We start from the raw sequence: 22,823 nt of genomic DNA, 5'->3' as shown, positions 1-22,823 counted from the left end.
CAGTAACTTTGAAAACAGTCTCACTCTACAGTAGAAAATTTAAAGTAAACTTGGTAAAGATGGAGAGGCATCTGAGACTGAAGTCTGAGTCTAATTCCTACATAGAATATTTTTAGGAGAATTGTAATCCTGGAGTCCAGTTCCTAACTTTTAATATTTTCTCTGATCATGAAATGAAACTGAGAGATCCATCAGATTGTTGGTCTTAGAACAAAGAGGCTTTGTGGTAGAACTTCCATCTGCCCTTTTGGACTATGGAGACTGAGCAAATCCTTTGTACTGGGCTTGGGACCAGGCATTGTCATACAGGTTTTCACATTTAATCCTATCAGTACTGTGAGGTAATGTTGTACCCATTTTATGTATGAGCAAGTTGAGGTTGAAAAAGTTTAATGGAGGCTATATAATGAGTAAAGGTAAGTGGAAATTCCCTTAACTCTGATTTTTATGATTATACTGATGGAAACTTTTAGTATTTAGGACCTTTGGTTTAAACTCAACAACTCTCTGTCAACTCTGTAGATGTCCTGGGATACCAGTAATCTATAAAAAGGGAGTGGTAGTGGTTGGATCTCAGATGAAGGCTAAGTAGGGTATTTTATGGAGAGATCTGTTCTAGCTTCACTTATCCTTTCCTTATACTATTGTGTAAAGGTTTCCAGGCATCCCTCTTGATTAAAGATGCATATACCAGTAAATGTAACACCACCAGTAGCAGTGATGAAGTTAGAGAAATTTATGGCTGAATGTCAGTCTTAAAAAAGAATGCATTTATTGCTATTTATTTTGAGCCCTGCAGCTCCTGTAGGGTTTTGTCCTAGGTAAGTCGTATATGAACTTGGTCTCAAGGGACCTGAATTATTATGATCTAAGATGTTTAGGAGGATAACCGGGGAGAGGTAAATTCAGGCAAAGTGCTATAGGAATTCATGGTAACAGGACATAGCTTTTAGCTCAAGCCTATCAAGCAGTGCTCTATGGAGAAGGTGGTCTTGGAAGTGTCCTCAAAGGCTGGATAAAATATGGTTACTTAGAAATTGATATCTGGTTGGGGTAAAACCACTATAGACTTTATCTTTTTTATAACTCTGAATGAATGTGCTGGTCAAATGAATACTGTAAATGAAATTTAGACAGAAACTTACGTATCAGCAATAAAATGGTATGTGCTGTAAAGCCACAGTGTATGGGGTGAAGATCAGGCAAAGCCCCTTTTAGCTCTGGGCTCGTCTACTACTGTGTTCCCAGGGGCTCAGTGGTAAAGAATCTGTCTGCCAGGGCAAGAGACTCGGCTCTGGGGAACGATCCCCTGGAGGAGGAAATGGCAGCCCACTCTGGTATTCTTGCATGGGAAATCCCGTGGACAGAAGAGCCTGGAGGACTATGGGGTCACAAGGGTTTGAAAGAGTTGAACACCACTGAGCAACTAACACTTTTCACGTTTTTTCAGAAGTTTATGCTGTGTGAGACAGGACACCTAAGCCACATTTTCACACTTTTCAAGGATGCTCTCCTCCTTGCAAGGTTAATCTAATTACTGTGTTAATATTTGACTGAGTTTGGTAGGGAGCAGTAAGTAGGCAGGTCCTTCATGAGTGAATGCACAAATGAACTTTATGAAATATGTTTGAAATGCTGTATAAAATATAATATTGTGCCTTTTTACTAAATTCTTATTTTTGTTATGCACAGGTACTTGTTTGGTTAGTTACAACCTGCCCCAGAAAATCATTGTGGAGTGACTGCAACAAGTTGATTTAAAGCCAAGAGGAACTGAGTATGCAGATTTGTGACGTTACGTGGAAATCTTTAGCTATGATTGTATGTGTGCCATTGTTTATGTGAATGATTGCTTACAGTGGTTGATGGTGAATGATTGTTTTTGTCTCCCCGCCCATTCCTTTTCTCAAATTATTTGAACCAGGAAAAAGAAGGGCCTATTCCCACAGCCTATATTTCTAGTTAAAAATTTAAAGTTCTCTTGGTTTCCACAAAGTTCTTGGGATCATGAGATAAATTCCTAAACTAGAAACCTTTAATTGGTACTTTTTTTGATTAAATCTGATGGTTTTACATTACAGCTTTTAGTAATTTTAAATCTTTATTGAAGAAATTTTAAATTAATTGTAATAATAATAGTTACCATTAGAGTATTTAATGTGTACTCAGAACTTTGCTAAAGATTTTCCTTTTCATTGTTCCTTTTAATCCTCATATTCATCCTATGAGATGTTGACAGATATCCTCATGTTACTAAGGACTAAATGATTTCTATAAGTCACATAACTTGAATGTGGCTGAGCTGGGATGAACCCAAATCGGTCTGTCTTTAGTGTCTGAGCCACTGTGTTGAATTGTTCTTCCCTGTTTTCTCTAAGTGTTTATGACTCTTTCCTCACATATTGTGGTGGTAGAATGCATTCTTATTTTAGCTTAAAACAACATGCTTTTGGTTGTCAGGAGTCCTTTATAAAGTAGCAGTTTTTGTTGGTTTGATGTCTTTGCAATTATCAAAACTCTTTCATTTACTATTGTTTTAATGATACTTAGAAATTGTTTTCATTTTGACAGCTAAAAGGAAAAACTTACTTTGTTTTCAGATTGGCGGTTCAGTCTAAACAGATTCTAACAGTCCTCTAAGACAGAACTCTGGTGTTTAGATATTTCTCCTACTGATTTGTGCAGAACAGCATCTCAAGTTGTCTTGTGGTGTAACTGCAAGGGTGCAGGGTAGAGATAGCAACAAAACAACCCGTTTATACTTGAGGTCAGATAGCAGAGAGAAGAATAAATGAATGAGAAAGTGTGAGAGCACATTAACTGATCTGTCATTTAGTTTTGCACCTGAAAAACTTGCAGTAAATGTCAAAAAAAATCTTATTGTTATAAGTAGTTAACATCTCCATCTTAAAAACAAAACTATCAATTTCATGTCCTGTAATACTACAGTGTATAACTTTATTATATGTTGGTCTGCCAGCACTTGTGGGGTTGGGTGGTGTGCTTTACGAATCCAACTGAATGACATGTCTAGACAGAACCAAATGTATAATTGTGTAAAATCACAGCTCAGAAATTATGGCTGAAAAGCTTTAATAATTATTGGCAACTCTGTGCCATTTAGATCACTCTGTGTCCTTATTTTCTTGGTGTATTGCAGAAGAATTAAAGTTTATTTTTAGACAAGGCAAATGTTTACAAAGCGATATGATACAAATCCAGGTTTTTAACTGAAATGTATTTTCCACGCAAATATCTTTTTCTTGATCTGGAGAATTGGATAAACCCAAGTAAGAATTACACTTTGAGCATTAAATTTGGGTAGAAGCTTTTTGAAACCAACTTAATAGTACAAAGCTGCCGCTTTTCAAAAACCATATTTCTTTTGTTTAAAAAATTGTTTTGTGCTTCCCTCGTAGTCTAGTGGTTGAGAATCCCGCTGCCAATGCAGGGGACATGGGTTCGAGCCCTGGTCTAGGCAGATCCCACGTGCTAGGCCCTTGTGCTGTGGAGCCCACAAGCTGCAACTCCTCAGCCCCCGGGCTTGCAGCTATGGAAGCCCGCATGCCTGGAGCCCATGATCCACAAGAGAAGCCACATCAGTGGCTCATGCGCTGCAATGAAGAGTGGCCTCTGCTTGCCGCAACTAGAGAAAGCCTTCATGCAGCAACAAAAACCCGGCACAGCCAAAAATAAAATAAATAAAAATAAATATAGAAAAAATTTTTAGTTTTGGATTTTTAATATAATTGCATTTTATTTAAAAACTTTCTAAAATTTTATATTGGCATATAGTTGATCTGCAGCATTGTGTTAGTTTGAGGCATACAGCAAAGTGATTCAGTTACACACACATACACATATATATTCTTTGCAGATTCTTTCCCCATATAGGTTGTTATAGAATATTGAGTAGAGTTCTCTATGCTATATAGTAGATCTGTTTTATATATAGTGTCACTGGCATGTATATGTTAATCCTAAACTCTTAATTTATCCCTCCTCCCAAATCCGTATTTCTTTTAAACTAAGACTTATTGGCATTCTGAAAGCTTTATTTTAAAATAGCTCAAACTGCCCTGTCATCTTATCTAATTTGTATTTTCTGTCTTTTTCCTCAAGCAGTTTGTTAGGCAGTCTGGTCTCCTCTAGCTACTTAACCCTTAATTCTGTTCTTATTTTTAATTAATTAATTTATTGGCTACTTGGCATGTGGGATCTTAGTTCCATACCAGGGATTGAGTCTGTGCCCCCAGCACTGGAAGCGTAGAGTCCTAACCCCTGGAGCACCAGGGAAATCCCCCCTAATTCTCGACAGGAAAGAAATGACCAGCATCTCCTCTTCCTCTCTTGAGCTGTTGCCTCCAAAACAGGCCATTGTGTATATACTGCAGTGAACATTTTATTACTGAGTTTCACGAGTTCCTTATATAGCCTGGATATCAGTCTTCTTTGTTCTAGATTTATATTTTGCATTGATTTCTCCTCAATTTTTTAAAAAGTGTCACCTCATAATCAGAAGTTTGTACAATGATTAAATCTATCAATTTTTTTCTTTTATGGTTATTACTTTCAGTGTCTTAGAAAGCCTTTCCCTACGGTCCTATCTTGAAAATATTCTCCTATGTTTTCTTCTGAAAACTGATCATCTTGAATTAATTTGTCCACATGCTGTATTATTGACATTCAATCTTTAAAAGATACTATCTCCATTTTTTAAACGAAGAATTTGGCACTCCAGATACTATATATATATATAGTATATATAGTTAACATGAGTTAGAATTTTGGAATATTTTGAATATGATTACAGTGAAGCTAGTTTGGGAGATACATACAGCATTTTGTGTATGCATCTCCACTGTTGTTAAAAAAAAATATTGTTCTGGAAAAATGAACAGTTCTTTTGGTAACTGGGTTTATTCCCGTAATGAAACCAGTGTTGTTAAATGCAGATTAAGACTGAAACCTTGGCATGCAGTTATTTTATCAGATAGAGGTGTGTTTATGTACAAATCTTCTATGAAGCTGGCCCAGTGGGATTTGCTTGTTGAGTCAAGATATTTTATCATATTGCAACAAGAAAGAGTGAAACTGGTTTAACTGTTTAACCTGGCCTAATTCATTGGCTTTCAAAGACACAGTATGGGGCTCAAAATTGCTGTCAGTTCTCCCAGGGTCATCCCTCTTAGTTTCTTCTGACATTTCAGTAATGTCATCAATACCAGCATCTAAGTCCAAAGGAGATTCCCAAGAATTGATGTTGTTTTGTTAGTATATATCGAGTTGGCCAAAGGTTTGTTCAGGGTTTTTAGTAGTGAAACCTGAATGAATAAACTTTTTGGCTTACCCAGTATTTTGTGTGTTTGCCGTGTTAGTATGCCGCAAGCGTAGTATTTCTCCAAACAGTCTCATTTTAAAAAGGAAGTTAAGAAAGATTTTCACAGCCACAGACTTGGGAGTGATATGTGGGGAAATACATTGAGGTGCTCTGGTAAATTTTCTGAATGGTGGCTTCTCATTAAGTCCTTACAAGTGTTTCGAGTCCAAATAGGTAACAAATAGGTATACTGGTAACTCAGTTCTGGGATGTGTGTGGAGTCCTTTGAGGGCAGAGGAGGGGCTCCATGCATTGGCTGTTATGTCCGAGGTACTGTGCTAGGGGGTTGTTCAAAGATGAGCAGGACAGGAAGAAGCTAATGTTACCCCTGAGGGAGCTCCATTCAGCTACTGGGCTGCTGCATGTGTGTGTACAATCAAACTCATTTTAAACTTCCTGTTTATTGGGAGAAGGGAGGCTGCCCCTTTGCTTTTAGCTGAACAAGTGAACACAGTGAGGACTATTGAGAGACATCACTTGAGGATACAGAGATTCCATCGCAAGGCTAATGTTGCCCTGCTGCAGATGGGCTTGTGTCCATGTGAATAGCAGAGGAAACGGGCCAGGTTCATAGTACCGTTTCAGAGTGGCCTTCTCATTAAGGAAACATTAGCTTCAGTTGATAGCTCCCAAAGAAACTAGGACAGTTCCCAGGCTGCTCTTTATTTGTATAGATAAACAACAGGCATTAAGAGAACCATGATGAAAGCCACGCTAATAAAATTCACTGTGTTCTAATTGTGTCCTCTTGGCAGGATGATATTTTTTTAACCCAAGCATGGTGCCTAAAGTGGTGATTTGTATGTATGATGAACTAAATTAAATGATTTTTCTTAAAAAGTAATTGTTTTGCCTAGTGTTTGCTACTTTTTGGATTAAAATGGGTGTTTATAGTCTAGAGCATATTGACTGGTTGGTTTTTTATGAACTCCTTCATATCATGCAGAGGAACCCAATTTAATGGGCTTAGTTACTTGTTCTTTCAATATATTTTGATGCCAGTTTTCACTGTCATATTTATTCTCTCCATTTTGATCATTGTAGTTATGCTGTGTGAATGCTTTTGACCTATTAATTCATTATTAATATATGTAGTAGTTAGTGATTTGGGATATAAGTCAAACTAGCTTGGTCTTATAATTCATAGGCAAGATTTCAGAAAATTTCTACTGAAAAATTTTCTGTTTGAAGCAACACTTAACTGTCCTGTGAAATCAGCCATTCCAGTCATCACCAGCTTACTCTCCTGATTTATGTCAACACTGACTACTATTGGTGCGGGATTCTTTGAGTCAAAATTTATGCAGATATTTACAGGTATCCCATCAGATGCTGCCTTGTCCAAGTGTGTGTTGACTCATTTACAGGTAAAGGACTCTCTTGTCTTTGTAGATAGCAGGTTGTTTGAATCACGTAATAATTTGCTTAGCTATTTATACATTGATTATGTTTAGAAAGAAATCTAAGGAGAAGCATTAATCATTCACTATTTGTTTGATCAGACAATGGCCTTGACATTCTTATTGTATAATCATAAAATAGCTAATTTTGTTATATTTGATGCCAAGAGCAGATGTACTTCTTAGAATAAACAGCATTGCAAGGCCCAAATCTAAGTGCATTATTTAGAAGCACATAAAAATCTTTGTATTTTTTGTGATTTAAAAGAGTAATTGAAGTTTGCAGTATGTCAGATTTTCAAAATAAAATATGTGATGACTGCCACAGCACAGAAACTGAAGAAGAAGCAAAACTTGGCCCATAAGTTTTCAAGTGCAATGTGTGTTTTGAAAGAGGCGTTTTCATGTGTAGAGATTTAGTGCATTAACTCTAGAACCAGACTGTCTGGATGTAGACCTTATCTCTACTACTCGCCAGCTTTGTGATGTTGGGCAAGTAGTTACTTAACCTCTTTGTACTTTAGTTTCCCCTTTAGTAAAGTGGTAATAATTGTGATAATAGCATGTATCTCATAGGATTGTTAGGAGGATGATATAAGTTAATAGAAATAAAGTGCTTAGAACAGTGCCTGACATGTAGTAAGGGCAAATAAACAGGACTATAAAGAGTGAAACAGGTAGATGGGTATGTTCCAGAGGCTTCTCCTATAATCACGCCTAATTCTTTTAAAAAAGAATTATTAAGAGATGATTTTCTGATCAGTTAAATGGTATTTGTAGGGTGACTTTCATGGTAAATATTATTTTATAGGCCATATAAAAGGAATAAAAGGCCTGGTCATACTTTGAAAGCTTGTACTCTGTTTGAATAGGTACACAAATACAGAAATATACAAGTGAAATTGTAATGTAGCAACACATAAGTGAAAAGATACGAATCTTTTCCAGTGAAAACAGAGGCAATGAAGAAGTATAAAAGGTGGATTTAGGTCTTGGAGGATAGGTACTCTAAAATTCCACTGTGAATAGTCTCAGCTTTGTGACTCTGAGAACCACAGATCTTTATGGGAAAAACAAAAGTCAAATACCTCATTGTGTTTGTTGTTCTCTTGCAGAGCTGGTCATTGGTTTTAGTTGAGTCCCCCTGTTTTTGTGTAAACATTTCCCTGGTTTTCATTGGTAGCTCTTGTTACTCTGTAGTGAAAACCTAGCACTCCAGCCTAGAGTCCTGGGTCTTCAGGTCTTTTCCCATTTTCAGGCCCTTGGGGAATGCTCTGGAATGCCCATCTCTCTCACCCCAGCCTCCCTGAGGCCTTACCCCAGGCTTCAAAGTCTCAGCTCCAAGATACCTCTTTCAGCCACCTGAACTGGGTCCCAGGTTCCCCAGCTTCAGCCTTAGTGCTTAGCTGTTAATCTGGTAGGCACTCAATCAATGTGAAATCTCTTTGCAAACTGTGAAGTATGGTACAGTCGGAGGGAGCAACTTTGCTGTCTTTTTCTTGCATGATTTTTTGCCTGTTCTATGTTTGTCCTGTCATTCCTCTGTACACACCCCTCGACATTAACTGAGAGCTCCAAGAAGCCCAAAGTTTTATGTGACTCCATCCTAGCCTGTGAAACAAACAACAGCAATACAACACAAACAAAGGCGGGCAGCAGGGAGCTGTAATGAATGAGCGAGTGACCTGAAGGCTGCTCTGCCAGGGCTGGGTACCACGGGCGTGGGGTGACATGGTCCTCACCAGAGGCCCTGTGGCTGTGCAGGCAAGGAAGACTTCCGTGCAGGTCTGGGCTGGACACTGGGCATCTTTCTGATCCCTTTGACCATCCACATTGTCATGTGAAAATTGAGGAAGGCGATACTCCCGTGTAGTTTACGGGTGATGTTTATGAGGGCAGATGAAGAGATGCTTGTGGAGAACCTGTCATGGGAGTTTTAAGGTACTTACTGGCCGGTGTTTCCCATAAAAACAAACATCAGGGGGAACTTTGGACCACGTATTGGATACGTTCATGCGTCACACCTAGCCGTGGCCAGGAGGTTTGATGCGGTTGGCGGGTAGGCGCTGGAGCTGAGGGGGAACCTGGCGGATTTGACAGCTTCAAGGTCTGGGGGCAACGGCCTGGGTGCCTGGCAGGCCCCTGCCTGCATGAGCTTGATGAAGTCATACCCGAATCTTTGTAAGCACTAGGGTCTTCAGATTGGGGCAGGGAAATTAAATGATAAAATTGGTGAGGTAACATTACTTCACTTCTGTGGGAAGTTTACCTTGGGGAGCTTTCTGCGTGGGGCCTTCCATGACTGCATTTGTGATGAACCTTTGAACTATATATTTTAAACCAGATGAGTTACCAAATTACGGACATCCTGCTACTCTCTCTTCTGTCTCTGCCCTGGAACTTTACAATAGATTCTGATAGGTAAGGGTTCATAGAAGGAGGAAGCCTTGTGTACAACAATAGCTTCTTGGAGTGACTTCAGGATTGTGAATCTGGGCAACTAGACTTTGAATTTTTTGATTGCTGAGAATCTTATCTCTGACACTTTAGCTGCCTCCAAAGTAGTCGTGGGCTTTCAGGTGATTCTGCAGTTGGAGACATGGCAGGAAGTCTTTTGCTGAAAGTTTTCTTACATACCCCAAGTGAAAAAAGTACACACCTCTGATATTAACTCCAAGTGAAAAAAGTACACGTCTCTGATATTAACTCAGTCGGGTTTTCTGAACACTTGCAAAAGATATGTTGTATGTAAACAAAAGAAGAAGGGACCCAGGGGGTGACTGTTTAGTGGGTCTGCTTGTACATCATTAGACATTTACATTAGGGGCTGTGTTCTCAGGGTCTTGGTTAAATTACGTAAATTTTTGGACCTTAAAGTTCGCATCTGTAGAGTAAAGGTGTTGGGGTAGTGGCCTGTTGTCATTCCTGGCTGTGAGTATTGTATTTTCTTAAATTTACTTATTTATTTATTTGGCTTGCTGAGTCTTCATTGCTTTGTGAAGGCTTTCTCTAGTTGTGAGGAGTAGGGGGCTACTTTCTGCGGTGTGTGGGTTTCTCACTCCTGCGGCTTCTCTTGCTGTGGAGTGTGGGCTCTAGGGTGCGTGGACTCAGTAGTTGTGGCCTGTGGGCTCTAGACCACAGGATCAGTACTTGTGGTGCATGAGCTTAGTTGCTCCACGGCATGTAGGATCTTCCTGGACCAGGGGTTGAACCTGTGTCCCCTGCATTGGTAGGCAGATTCCTATCCATTATCCCCACCAGGGAAGTCAGGTTATATAGAGTTGTAAATTGGTGGGTCTTCACTACATACATGATATTTGAAGCTTTGAGTAGGGATGAGATCAACTGTTGCCTGAATTTACATAGAACAGGAAGGAGGGGTGGGGACCAAGCCTGAGATCCAACATTTGCACTTGGGTGGAAGAAGGGAAATAGGAGAGAGACCATGGCCTGTTGCCCTTGGCCTCCATTGAGCAAGTCTGTCTGTGAGCACTGCTCTTCCTTTAAGCTCAGGGGCAGTCTATGTTGTGTGAATGTATTCCGCATCTACACATAATACATCAGGGTTAATAAATGCCTTTTGAAACATAATGCTCATTCTCTCAGGGTGCTGAGAGATGAGAGCTCTCTTTGGTGACCTCCGCTTCCTTGCTTCCTTCTGCTGCCAAGTTCATGGTTGTCTGCAACGCCAACACTTTCAAGTGGCAGCCACCCTCTAGACACCCACGTCCTTCGGGATAGGCCGGTCGTGTTGAATGTTGATCATGAATCAGTTTAATTTATAACAAGAACCTGTTTTTGTCTGTGGTACTTGTTATTGTAATTGCATAATTAAAATTTTATGTAATCTGATTAAATGTGAGCATTATTTTTCTACAGAAATATGCTAAATACTTTGGAAAGCCTCCAAAGGCAAGCCTCCAAGAAGAATGTTGTTAAGTTAGATATGGTCATGGCAATCTAAAGGATTGCAGGAATAATTAAACTTCTATAAGGATTTTTTAGCTTGTGTCTTGAGAGTCTTTGAGTTTGTACTCCACCCTAATAAAAAAAGGGTAATTGGAAGTTGAGGATGATGGCTTGTTGTCTTTTTTTTGGGGTGTGGTTTGTGTGAGAAGGATAGCCTAACCGTCAATCTGGAGACTGATTGTTCATGAAAAAGACATTGACCCTACATCAGGAAATTGATAAAAGAAAATGCATCATGTTAATGTCAGATGAAATGGCCAAGGTGGGGTGTGTGTGTGTTTATGGGCTGCTGCTTAAATCAGCCTTGTTAATTTCTAAACTAATTATTAACCTATTACCTTGGTTAAGTGGGGTTTTACTGCATGAACTTTATAAGCATCAGTTTGACAGTATGTGCCAAAAAACTTCAAACTGGTTATGTCCTACCGTCTAGGATTTGATTCCACAAAAAACAGTTTTATAAAAATTTCAAGAATATTTATTGCTTTAGTATTTATAACATAAAAATTTGGTGCAGTCTACATGTCATATAGTGAAAAAGTGGTTAAATTGTGACACGTACACATAGAAGACTATCATACTGTGATTAGGCATCCGAGTTTCAAAGAACATCAAATGACAGAGAAATTTGCACAGGATAATGTTAAATTACAGAGAATAGAGAGCACTTTACATAATATCTCAATTTTAAAAGCTATTCAATACTAGCAGTTTATCTCTGGGTGATAGGATTGTGGGTGACTTTGAGTTTATATGTTATTCTTATTTTGAATTTTGTAATTTTCTACTTAAAGGAGTGTAATTCTTGTAATTACATAATAACTTTATTATAGTAATGGATGACTTGAAACTTCATAAAGAGGTCTTTTGAATTTGTTGCTGTTGAGAGTTAGTGCTTCATAGAATGACTTACTAAGGAGAGAACATGAATGAGAACAGTAAAAACTATTTTTAGTCTTTAAAATAATAATTATTTACAATTAAGTAATTAACAAGTAAAATTGCCTTTATTTCTAAAATTAAGTACATACAAAGTGCATATACGTAAGTAAAATGACTGTTCATTTGTATAATAAAGATGATAATATATTAATACAGCTATAGAAATCCACTTTGATCTTCATAATTGCTGTTAATCTTTCATAATAATCTTTATAGTAGCCAAGATAGTCAAACAAAATAGAATTTTCCTCATTTTGAAAATAAACCATCTCGGAAATGGTTGTTTCTCTGGCCCCAGATTACAAGGTTGGTAATGGTAGATTTTGAACCCAGATTTTCTGATTCTGAATCTCTTGGTCTTTCTGCTCCTGAAACTGCTTCCTAGTCCCTTCTCAGCCAAGTTACATGTGGAAAGAAGCGGGAGTGGGAATCTGGCTTGAAAGTCCTGCTTGTTGGTAGAAGGTTAGATAAACTGGGTGAGGTATAGGTTTCTCTTTGAAACAGAAACCTGAGAGCAGACATGCTATCACAGAGAACCTAGAAAGAACTGTGTTTTCCCAAATGGGTGTGTGTGTTGGAGTGCAGGAAGTAAATATTAGCGCTGTTAATAAGCTATAGGGGCTTCCCAGGTGGCTCAGTGGTAAAGAATCCGCCTGCTAATGCAGATGGGGTTGGAAAGATCCCCTGGAGTAGGAAATGACAACCTGCTCCAGTGTTTCTTCTGGGATAATCCCATGGACACAGGAGCCTGGCAGGCTACAGTCCTGGGGTTTGCAAAGAGTCAGACATGACTGAAACGACTGCCCATGTACACACGCATGTTAACAAGCTATGAAGAAATAAACTAAAATTTACTAATATTAAACATTGAGGTTGAAACTAGGGCCCTTGCCTGGGGTCCTCCATCTGAGGATGTGTCCCGCTAAGAACACAGCCCTCCTGGCGATTGTGGGAGCCTTCCACAGCCCAGAATGTGGGGAAGGGCCCTCACACCTGTTTGCTTTTGCCCTATTATGACATTCTATGGTTACTTAATAGACTTACAGATTAGGTTAACTAGTTTTAATTAAAGCAGCAGCTACAAATTTGACACTTGGTTTGCAAAGATGCCTGAAGAACTGTGGTTTGAAAGTGACATTGGTAATGCAAACACAAATGGGCTGTAAAGAATTGGCAGAGTAAAGGCTTTTCTCTGTACACGCTACTGTCAACTTACAAATTAGCTGAAAAGTGAATTTTGTCTAAGAAAATTCAGTTACCTCTTTGCGGACTCACTGTGCGGCTCCATAGGCCCCTGAAGTGGAGGAGATGATGCTGATGGCCAACACTAGGAGTGTTCCGAGTACTTAAAGGGAGCAGTGGATAATGTCCACTGCGGGTTAATGGTTATTTGCATGCAGTGCAGTTTCTTTTGTAATTCTTTCTGTTCAGCAACCTTTTATGGAATATCTCTTATGTACCAGGCAGCTAGTTAACCGTGGTGAAAAAGACAGTTCCCTTAAGCAACTCACTATCTAAAAAGGTCTCAATCTTGCTCTAAAATTATAGAATGTGAGTTTTTTTAGTTGTCAAGGATTTGTGGAGTATCTGTTGCAATCCTATTATTGTTCAGGTGAGGACACCTCTGCTGTGCTTTCCACGGTCAGAACCTAGGAACCATCGGAGTCCCTCCCCTGACTTGGTATCACCAGTTTTCACGTATGACATCTGGTTTTTCCTTTCTTCATTTGTCTCTTTGCAATGACCTTCTCAAACCTGCTTCTCTAACTGGACTTTTTTGCCACTCGGCATAGCTAATACAGTCCAACCTCAAAAAAAAAACTGTTCACTTTAGGCTTCAAATCATATAAAACAAATAAATTTTCTATAAAAGAAGTTGAGTGAGGATGAACTTCTCTTTATTGCCTTTAGCTTGAATGCAGATGTCTTTGCTGGCTAATGAGACTAATAGAAATCATGGCATCGTGGGCAACAGAAAGGAGAGTGCTCCCGTGGTGGCGTCACGGGACATCACCTTTCCCTTCTGACGTCTAGCAAAGAGCCGCATGCCTGTGCGTGAGTCAGACTTCAGTCATACACAATCCGGTGGTTATTTTTAAGTACCTGCCTGAAAGAACCTTAAGAAATACCACTTTGTAAATATTAACAGCGTAGCATATAGTTTAGGCTCGAATTGTCAGAAAGATCTCCTGGAGGAGGAAATGGCAACCCACTCCAGTATTCTTGCCTGGAGAATCCCATGGACAGAGGAGCCTGGCGGGCTACAGTCCATGGGGTCTGTAGTTGCTCGGACACAACTGAGCGACTAAGCACACATTATAATCAAAGCAGGCTTATTAAATGTTTTATCTGTTCCCATGAAGTGTTCTCGAGCAAGTGAAACAGATCAAGGAGGAGGCTCTCCCATTTAAAAATAACCAGACTTTCTTTATGTTTGTAACTGGATTGTTTTTGTAATAATTGGTGAGGGCAGTGTGATCTGAAAGTTTACTGTATCTCAACCACCCCCACCCTTGATTTTAGTGGTGATGGTGGGATATTATGTAGATAGAGGTGCTAAAAAGTAGGGTTTCCCTAAAAGTATTAAAAGTGAAGTCATAATGTTCACAGTCATCATTTATGGCAAGTTAGGAGTAAAAGAAAAGTTCCACTGTTTTCATATTTCTGTATAGGGAACCTTCAGATGTAGAGAAAAATAGGAAGAAAAAAATTATCCATAGCTTCATCATTAAAATAAAAATTCTGTTTTAAGAATACCTTTTAAAGTAACACATTGGTGACTATTGTATGCGTCGAGTGGCCAGTGCTAAATCATATAGAGCATATTGAACAGGAGCATCGATGCAAATGGGGAGGGCTGATACCCACGTTACCCTTTTAGTGGTTGTTATTTTCTTTAACGTGAAAGGTACTCAGTCATGTCTGACTCTTTGTGACCCCATGGACTGTATAGTCCATGAAATTCTCCAGGCCCGAATACTGGAGTGGGTAGCTGTTTCCTTCTCCAGGGGATCTTCCCAACCCAGGGATTGAACCCAGGTCTCCTGCATTGCAGGCAGATTCTTTACCAGCTGAGCCACCAGAGTTATTTTCTTGGAAATAAGCAAAAATGACTCTGTAAAAAAAATGCTTTGAGGAGATGGAAAACTAACACGGTGACAAAAATAGTGCAGAGACCTGTGTTAAGAAGGTGATTTTTACCACAGTGTTTTGAAACTGGGGTGGATCATTTCGGTTTAGCAGTGCAGTTTAGAGCTATTCCTCCCCTCTGCTCGCTCCACTGAGAAGAGCCTCAGTTGTAACATGAGGCTTATAGAAGTGAGGCTCAGTTGCTGGCAGGTTGTGGAGGCATCACCCGACTGTAGTGGTTGTGGTGACAGAGTGCAGATGTCCTCAATGGCACTGGTTTCCTTGACCTTTTCCTTTTGTATACATGGCTCTTTTCAAGCAAGTGGTGTGTGCGTTAAGTGCTTCCTGTTGAGGAGCTGGAGGCGGTGTGTCAAGCCCTGTGGGGACAGAGATGAGACCTGATTGTCCTGGGCAGACTTCAGATGATTTCAAGTGCAACGTCTGTGTCCCTGTTGATTCACCTGCTTTGTAACATCAGCAGCTCAAAAGCCAGATGCTTATGTGACTAGCTCTGTTGGGCTCTACTGAGTACTGGCTTTCTGGGTGTTTAACAGTCCTACTCATTGTGGCTGAGCAGTTAATTTTGAAAAGAGATGATTTTGTGGTGTCTTTTTAAATGTTTTATAAATAAATAAAATGGTTTAAATAATATTATGACATCACTCCATCGTCCCATTGTCTGTAAAACCCATCTCTTTGGCAATGTGCAGTACAATATTCACATTGTTTAGTTATATAAGATGTTCTTGTAAATTTGAGGTATTTTTGTGTTGGTTAAAAAAATTAACAAGAAACAGAAGTTAAGTTGTCTTTTTTTAACGTCACATAATTCTTTGGGTTTTAACATGTGTAGATTTGTGTAACTGTTCCCACAACCTTTCCATCTCCTCAGAATGTTCCCTCATTCTCTCCCCACATGTGAATCCTGGCAGCCATTGATGTGTTGTTCATCCTCGTAGTTTTGCCTTTGCAAAGATGTCATTTAAATGTTGTTCTGATTTTAATTTGCATTTCTGTAATGTTGAGCATTTTTTCTTGTGCTTCCTTGAAGCTTACCTGCACTCTTTGTCATGTGCCTACTTGTAACCATTTGTATATCCTTTCTGGTGAAGGGTCTGTTCAAGTCTTTTGCCCATTTTTAATTGGATTGTTTCTTTTCTTTGCTTAGTTTTGGAGGGGTTTTGTTTTTTTTTTGGTTTTGGTTTTTGGTTATTCTGGATACAAATCCTTTGTTGAATATGTGATTTGCAAATATCTTCCCCAGTCTGTACCTTATTTTTTATTTTATTCTTTATTAATAGTATCTTTTTCAGAGCAAGAATTTTTAATTTGGAAGAAGTGCAATCTACCTTTTTAATTTCTTTGGTGGATCATTCTAATGAATTGCCTTTGCATCGTGGTCAAAAATCAACTGGCTCTATTTATACGGGTCATTTTCTTCATTATCTCCTGTTTCCCTTAGGTTCCCTTTTTAAAAGTCCTCCAGACACAAAGGTGGGACTTTAGAATGGGGCATTGCGTTTGTCATGACTGCCTTCATTCTCATTCTGAAACAAAAGGCATGAAGACAGAATGCAAGACAGCAAAAGATGTTTTACCTTTACATCTCCAGAGCCATTGGTCCTCTGATTGGAGAGGAAGAAAGGCTCATTTCCCTCAGAGGTTTAGTGACTGTGGTCCCTTCTGCCTGCCACCACCTTATGATTGCCAAGAAGCAAGAAAATGGAAACAAAGAAGAAAAATGGGAAATTTCCCTATTCTCTCCAGGGTTAGGAATCCCCTTTTCTGTTTCTTAAGGTGGAACTTAAAAGGATTTGCAGATTTTCTTCCTCTGTCTACATCCTGGTGATCACTTCCAGGTGTCTGGTTGCCTTGAGCTGAGGCTGGGGCGTTTTGCAAGAAAATACTGAGAAACCCATCAGTGGTTTGGTGATATTTTGAGTTTAGCACTTCTCCCCCATTCTGCCATCATCATGTGTTTTTCAGAGTCCTCAAATAGCTGCTTCACGTATTCTATCCAGGTGTTAGAGCTGCATTCAGGGGAGAGAATGAGAGGCGTGTACTTCAGTCATCTCACCTGGAACCAGTGCCCCTCTGTGTTGTTTTTTAAATACAGAATTTGAAGTCATGTTTTGCACAAGTTGCATAAATCTTGAAACAATAGCTGTTGTCTAGCCTAAAGTTTTTGTAGACTTTTTTCCTTAAGTCATTGTCTTGCTGAATTGATTTATATTTGTAAATATGAGAACAAAGTGGAAACCTTCCAGTTTTATGGAAATTCTGTGTTAAGATTGCAGTGGGCTCTTTCTGTTGCTCCTTTTCCCTACTGAAAAATTGACAATTGAGGGTAAACCTTTTAGTTCCATATGCCAACTTACATTTAGTGTCATTTGATTTTTGTTGCAGCAAGACACCTGGATGCACCTGGGAAGCCTGAAGTCATTCACTGATGTGTTTACCTTATAGCTCTTACCTTTGTTACGTCAAGAATTGATTTTAAGCCCTCACTAAGCCCTCTTCACTCTGAGCCTCTTGCATAAGCTTTAAGAGGATTGAAGAGGGGCTAATTATTAACATATTCATTCTCTACTGACTTTAAAAAAATGTGGACTAAATATAATTATCCAGACAGCTGGTGAAAAACAAATATAGCTCAGTGGATTCCTAGTGGAAGCAACTACATGGTCTGGAAATTAGCTAATTTATTTAAAGTAATTATTTACCAGTAGAAATTCATTAAAAAATAGGGAGGAATCAACTGTAGGTGATCGTAAATATCTTGAAATTAACCTCAAGAGGCCATGTTAATGGGATCACAGTGGGATATAGAAGTAGACAATTAGAATGGCCAAGTTGAAGGTAATTAAGACTAACTCATGTGGCATTTAAATTATAGAAAGTGACAGTAGTATTTGAAGATGGAAGATACCTTAAAAATTGTATGATATCCCTTTGTAGATATATCACATTGGTTATTATTAAGTAAGTAAGTAAGTGTTGGTTGCTTAGGCGTGCCCGACTCTTCGCAACCCTATGGACTATAGCCCACCAGGCTCCTCTGTCCATGAGATTTTCCAGGCAAGGATACTGGAGTGGGTTACCATTTCCTTCTCCAGGGGATCTTCCCGATCCAGGAATCGAACCCAGGTCTCCTGCACTGCGGGCAGATTCCTTACCGACTGAGCTACAGGGGGAGCCATTACTGGTATCTTTATGCTTTTAGCATCTGCTTTCCACAAAATGGTCAAGTCTTAAGGCTTGTATCTTGAATATTGCCTCTCTTAGTGCTTGCATTAAATCCAGCCCATGATTTTTATAGCTCCTACATACCCAGCAAAAATGCTCTTTACCACTTATAAATGTATGTTAATTTTTAGTATTTAATTTGGACTTCTCAGTCCTTTCCTTCTAAGAATTGTGTCCCATTCGACGAGGCAATATTAGAGCTAAATGGTTAAGAGCAAAGCGAGACTCAGTAGCTAGACCACACGAGTTGAAGCCTAAGCACATGTCTCCTCTGTGCCTGTCTGAACACCTCGCACGGGTTATCCCATGTCATCCTCAGTAGGACCCTGTGAAGTTGGTCCTGATTGGGGGGCGAGGAGCCTTGCTTTACTCCTAACCTTTCAGCTGTAAGATTGCCTCATTGAATGGGACAAAATTCTCAGAAGGAAAGGATAGAGAAGTCCACATTAAATACTAAAAATTAATTGTACATTTTTATAAGTGGTAAAGAGCAGTTTTGCTCAGTATGTAGAAGCATTAAAAATCGTGGGCTGGGTTTAATGATTAGCCAGCTTAAACCAAGGAATCAGAACAGTCTCGGCTTTATGATTCATTATGTCATCAGGACATTTCTGCTGCCAATTTTCCCCCTGTCAGCTTGATGTAAGTAACCGCTTTTTATCACCACCCTTTTCCTGAGTACGTGTCTTTAATAGAATTATGCCGTTAATCCAGTGCCAGAGGACTGAATCCAAAGGAGGGCTTAGAAGAGTTGAGAGGAAGCAAGAATTTGGTGCTTTTTTCATATGGGGCCTTTAGGGTCCTGACTGCTTAATCTTTTAAACTTCTTGAATGATATTATGGAGATGGGTCCGTATTGTATTCAAAAGAGATGATTCTTTCTCTCCATCTTCCTTTCCCCTCACCCAAATTAAGTGTCATACACCAGTTGGTTGAGTTTATACTTCCAAGACCCTTAGGGATTGAGGAATGGTGTTAACATCCTGTCCAGATGGATATTTGTGCCTGAGTGTTCGTGTTTATACATATTTTTCTTTGTGAATGTACAGGCAGCAGCCAACTCAGAGTCAGCCAGACAACTTGTGTGGTATTCTTCGTTTTTATGAACAGTTTCAGTTGATAACTAAGCACAGATAAGAGCCCCTTTTAATGCCCACAGAGTTGTTTTGCTCTTTTTTGGTAAGTGACTTCATAGTTAGAGGCCAACGACACACTAAATCACTGGGAGTGGGGGAAGTCTTACCGCTGATAAGTCGCTTCAGTCATGTCCGACTCTGTGTGACCCCATAAACGGCAGCCCAGCAGGCTCCCCCGTCCCTGGGATTCTCCAGGCAAGAACCCTGGAGTGGGTTGCCATTTCCTTCTCCAATGCATGAAAGTGAAGCCGCTCAGTTGACTCTTCGCGACCCCATGACTGCAGCCTACCAGGCTCCTCCATCCCTGGGATTCTCCAGGCCAGAGTACTGGAGTGGGTTGCCATTGCCTTAAAGGTGGTCAGAATTTAGGGGCTATCAGAATTTTCTTCTTTACTTAAAATCTAAACACCTGTTTGATAGTATTTTATCCACATTGCATAGACAAATGAAGAATGGTTGAGATTTGGTTTTTATTTCCGTTACTAACAGTTGATCATAAGTAGAGGCATTTGGCTGTGGAACTGAGAAAGGAGAATGTTCTCTGTGGTATCTTTCAGTGAATTTGAAAATGTCCCACATTCACCTTTCATTCACATTGTACCATTAGTGAGAATTTCTAAGTAATTCTCAGAAAACCAGGTCACATGATTCCTGTTCTTTTGGAACCATTATTATCGTTGGGAGATACATACAAAATATATATATATAAAATACACAAAACCCATATATGCAAAAATCTCTGCAGAAACCAAGGAAGGTGCTTAATTATAATTCCTTGGAAAATCTTACAACAGCTTAGCTAAGCCCAAAATGTGAATTCTAACTCTGTAGCCTTTTTCTTGCTCACTTGGACTACTGGTTTACCATCCCATTCTACCCTTCCCGTATGCGGTTCATTTTACACATTGCTACCATGATTTCTCTACAAAAACAAAAGCACATGAAAATGTGTCCCACTTAAAACATCCAAGGCTCCTCACAATCTGTGGGAGAAAGTCCAGCGTCATTCATTTGGTCTTCCAGCCCTGTGATGGGAACCTGGTCGGCCACATCCTCTACTGCTCCCGGCTTTGAACCTGGTACTTCTTTTTTTCCCCCTTTAACCTTTTCTTTCTTTCTTTCTTTTTTATTGGAGGATAATTACTTTAAATATGTTGGTTTCTCCCGAATCAGCAGTAAGTATACATACGTCCCCTCCCTCTTGAACGTTTCTCCCACCCACCACCCAATTCCACACCTCTGGTTGTCACAGAGCGCTGGGCGGAGCTCCCTGCCTCTCTCACTAGCGATCTGTTCTACACGCGGTAGTGTAATAGTGTATATGTTTCAGTGCTGCTCTCTCCATCTGTCTGCCTGCTCCCCCCGCGGCGCCCCGTCTGGAACCTGGTACTCCTGACATACCAGGCTGTCTGTCTCACCTTGGGGTGCTCTTCCCTTTCAGCACTTTCCCACCTCCTTGTTCTGTAAGACTTCACCCAGGAGACTACTTCCTTCTGACGCCCTGGGTTGGGTGCTGTGCCCTTCCGCTGCCCTCCTGTAGCACCCTGCTTTTCTTCCCTCATTACCTGTCACAGACTGTGTTTGTCTATTCATGAGAGGGAGCTATGATTTCCTTGAGAACAGCAGACCATGTCTTAATGTTGTATCTGTTTCCTCAGGCCTGATACAGAACCTGACCCATGGTAGATACCATCCTCAATTCTCTGATATGTGTTAAGGCAGCGTCGCGTGAAGGATGGAGTTCCCTTTTTAGGTAATGGGCTCCCATCACTGAAAGTGTTCTAGGCAGGAGCTGAGGGGGCACTATTACTCAGAAGTTTCTCTTTTGTTTGGCATTTTCCTTGATACATTTAGTTAGCTTTTTTTAAAATTTAAATTTTCATCTCTTATTTATCTTTGGCAGTTAAATAAGTAAAACCTTTCTAGTAACTGTTGTTGTTTAGTGGCTAAGTCGTGTCTGACTGTTTATGACCCCATGGACTGTAACCTGCCAAGCTCCTCTGTCTGTGGGGTTTTCCAGGCAATAATACTGGAGTGGGTTGCCATTTCCTTCTCCAGGGAATCTTCTGGAACCAGGGATGGAACCTACGTTTCCTGCATTGGCAGGCAGATTCTTTACCACTGAGCCACCAGGGAAGTTCTTCTAGTGATTAGCATTGTAGTAATAGCTACAAAATGACTAATGTATACTTTAGCACTAATTTTTCCAACAATACTAGGAAGAGAATGACAGTATTGCTTTCATCTTATAGTTGTAGGAACTGACATCAGAGTGAAGGAAATTAGTCTGCCAGAGGTTTTACCTCCAGTTAGTAATTCTTAGAACCAAGATTCAGATCTAGGTTTGCATGTAGACATTACGTGCCTTTCACTATGCTGTTTTCCCCATAAAGAAAACTGATGTTTGTGTAATGAGTCAGCATAGAGCAGGGAGTTCATAGTTGTCTGGTGGTGGTGGCTTGACAATAGACTTCTTGTTAATTTGGCAAAAGTGTTCTAAATAGAAAGAAATACTTGTTTTTTTTTTAAGAACTGAACAGAGATAAAAGTGGAAATATATTCTGTTTAGTTTCTTCATTTGGATTTCATTTCTAGCTTCAAACAAAAGCTGTACCTTGAGTTAAGATGGAGAAGGTAATCTTGATTTTTCTGTAGTCAAGACAGGAGTTCCCTCCTCAACACCATCCCAGCTCCGTGGAATTATTCTGTTTTTGTTAGACATAATCCATGGCACATTATGCTAGCTATTTTGGTGGTAGGGGGAGGAGGAAGGTCCAATATTGTTTCCATAAGAATAACGTAATGTGTCTCACCTCTGTCAAGCGAGTCACTGTAAAGCAGCTATATCTTTTTTAAAAAATGACAAGAGATATCAAGGAAAATAAGAATGCTGTTATATTTAAATTTCTGTGTGATTCTATGATTGTCAACAGTGGCTGCCAGAGGTTAGTTTAGCTCAAAGACCTCCAAATTGAGTCTTACCTAACAATTCACCAGCTTACAAAACACAATGAAGCTTTTTATAAACAGCTTGTGTTTTGCCGTGTTATCGATGTGTTAACTTTCCAGTTCCCCTTGCACACTGCCCCACGTCTGGTCTCGGGCTTATTCTGCTTGCCCCTCTCACTCTCCCCACTCAGCTCCCAGAGTAGACCAGAAATTTCAAGAACCAGATGTCTTATGTCCAAAGAGAAAAAATTTAGAAAAGATTTACTTTGATTTAAAAAGGTTGTTTAGGATTGGGGGCAGGAGGAGAAGGGGACGACAGAGGATGAGATGGCTGGATGGCATCACCAACTCAATGGACATGGGTTTGGGTAGACTCTGGGAATTGGTGACGGACAGGGAGGCCTGGTGTGCTGCGATTCATGGGGTCGCAAAGAGTCAGACACGACTGAGCGACTGAACTGAACTGAACTGAACTGAATAAGAAAGTAGAATGTGTGACTTAGATGAAAAAAGAGAGAATCAGAAAATATGGTTTAATACTGTACATCTAGTTGAAATGGCTTTTTTTGGCCAAATCTTACAATGTATGCTTTAAATATTCACTAGCATCTGCAGTGAAATTTGGGTTCATCTAGGAGAAACAGGAATCTAATTAAACAGGGCTTGATTTTC

At 39.7% G+C, this 22,823-nt stretch overlaps 1 protein-coding gene across 12 annotated transcripts in view; it reads left to right on the top strand.

The window, feature by feature from the left end:
* The window catches only part of SIPA1L1 (signal induced proliferation associated 1 like 1), a 370,378-nt gene that overhangs the window by 112,538 nt on the left and 235,017 nt on the right, over window positions 1-22,823 (top strand). For 2 of the 12 annotated variants that reach the window (XM_061156761.1, XM_061156763.1), the window contains exon 3: window positions 1,693-1,777. The exons of 9 other annotated variants lie outside the window; for them this stretch is intronic. The gene's annotated coding sequence lies outside the window, so the exon portion shown is untranslated. Of the gene's footprint in view, window positions 1-1,692; window positions 1,822-22,823 lie in introns of all 12 variants that reach the window. One more of the 12 variants, XM_061156762.1, reaches the window with a different exon arrangement.

This window comes from Dama dama, chromosome 12 (assembly GCF_033118175.1).
Source record: "Dama dama isolate Ldn47 chromosome 12, ASM3311817v1, whole genome shotgun sequence".
Lineage (NCBI taxonomy): Eukaryota > Metazoa > Chordata > Mammalia > Artiodactyla > Cervidae > Dama > Dama dama.
Note: the sequence above shows the minus strand (reverse complement) of the source record. Positions and strands in the feature narration are given on the sequence as shown.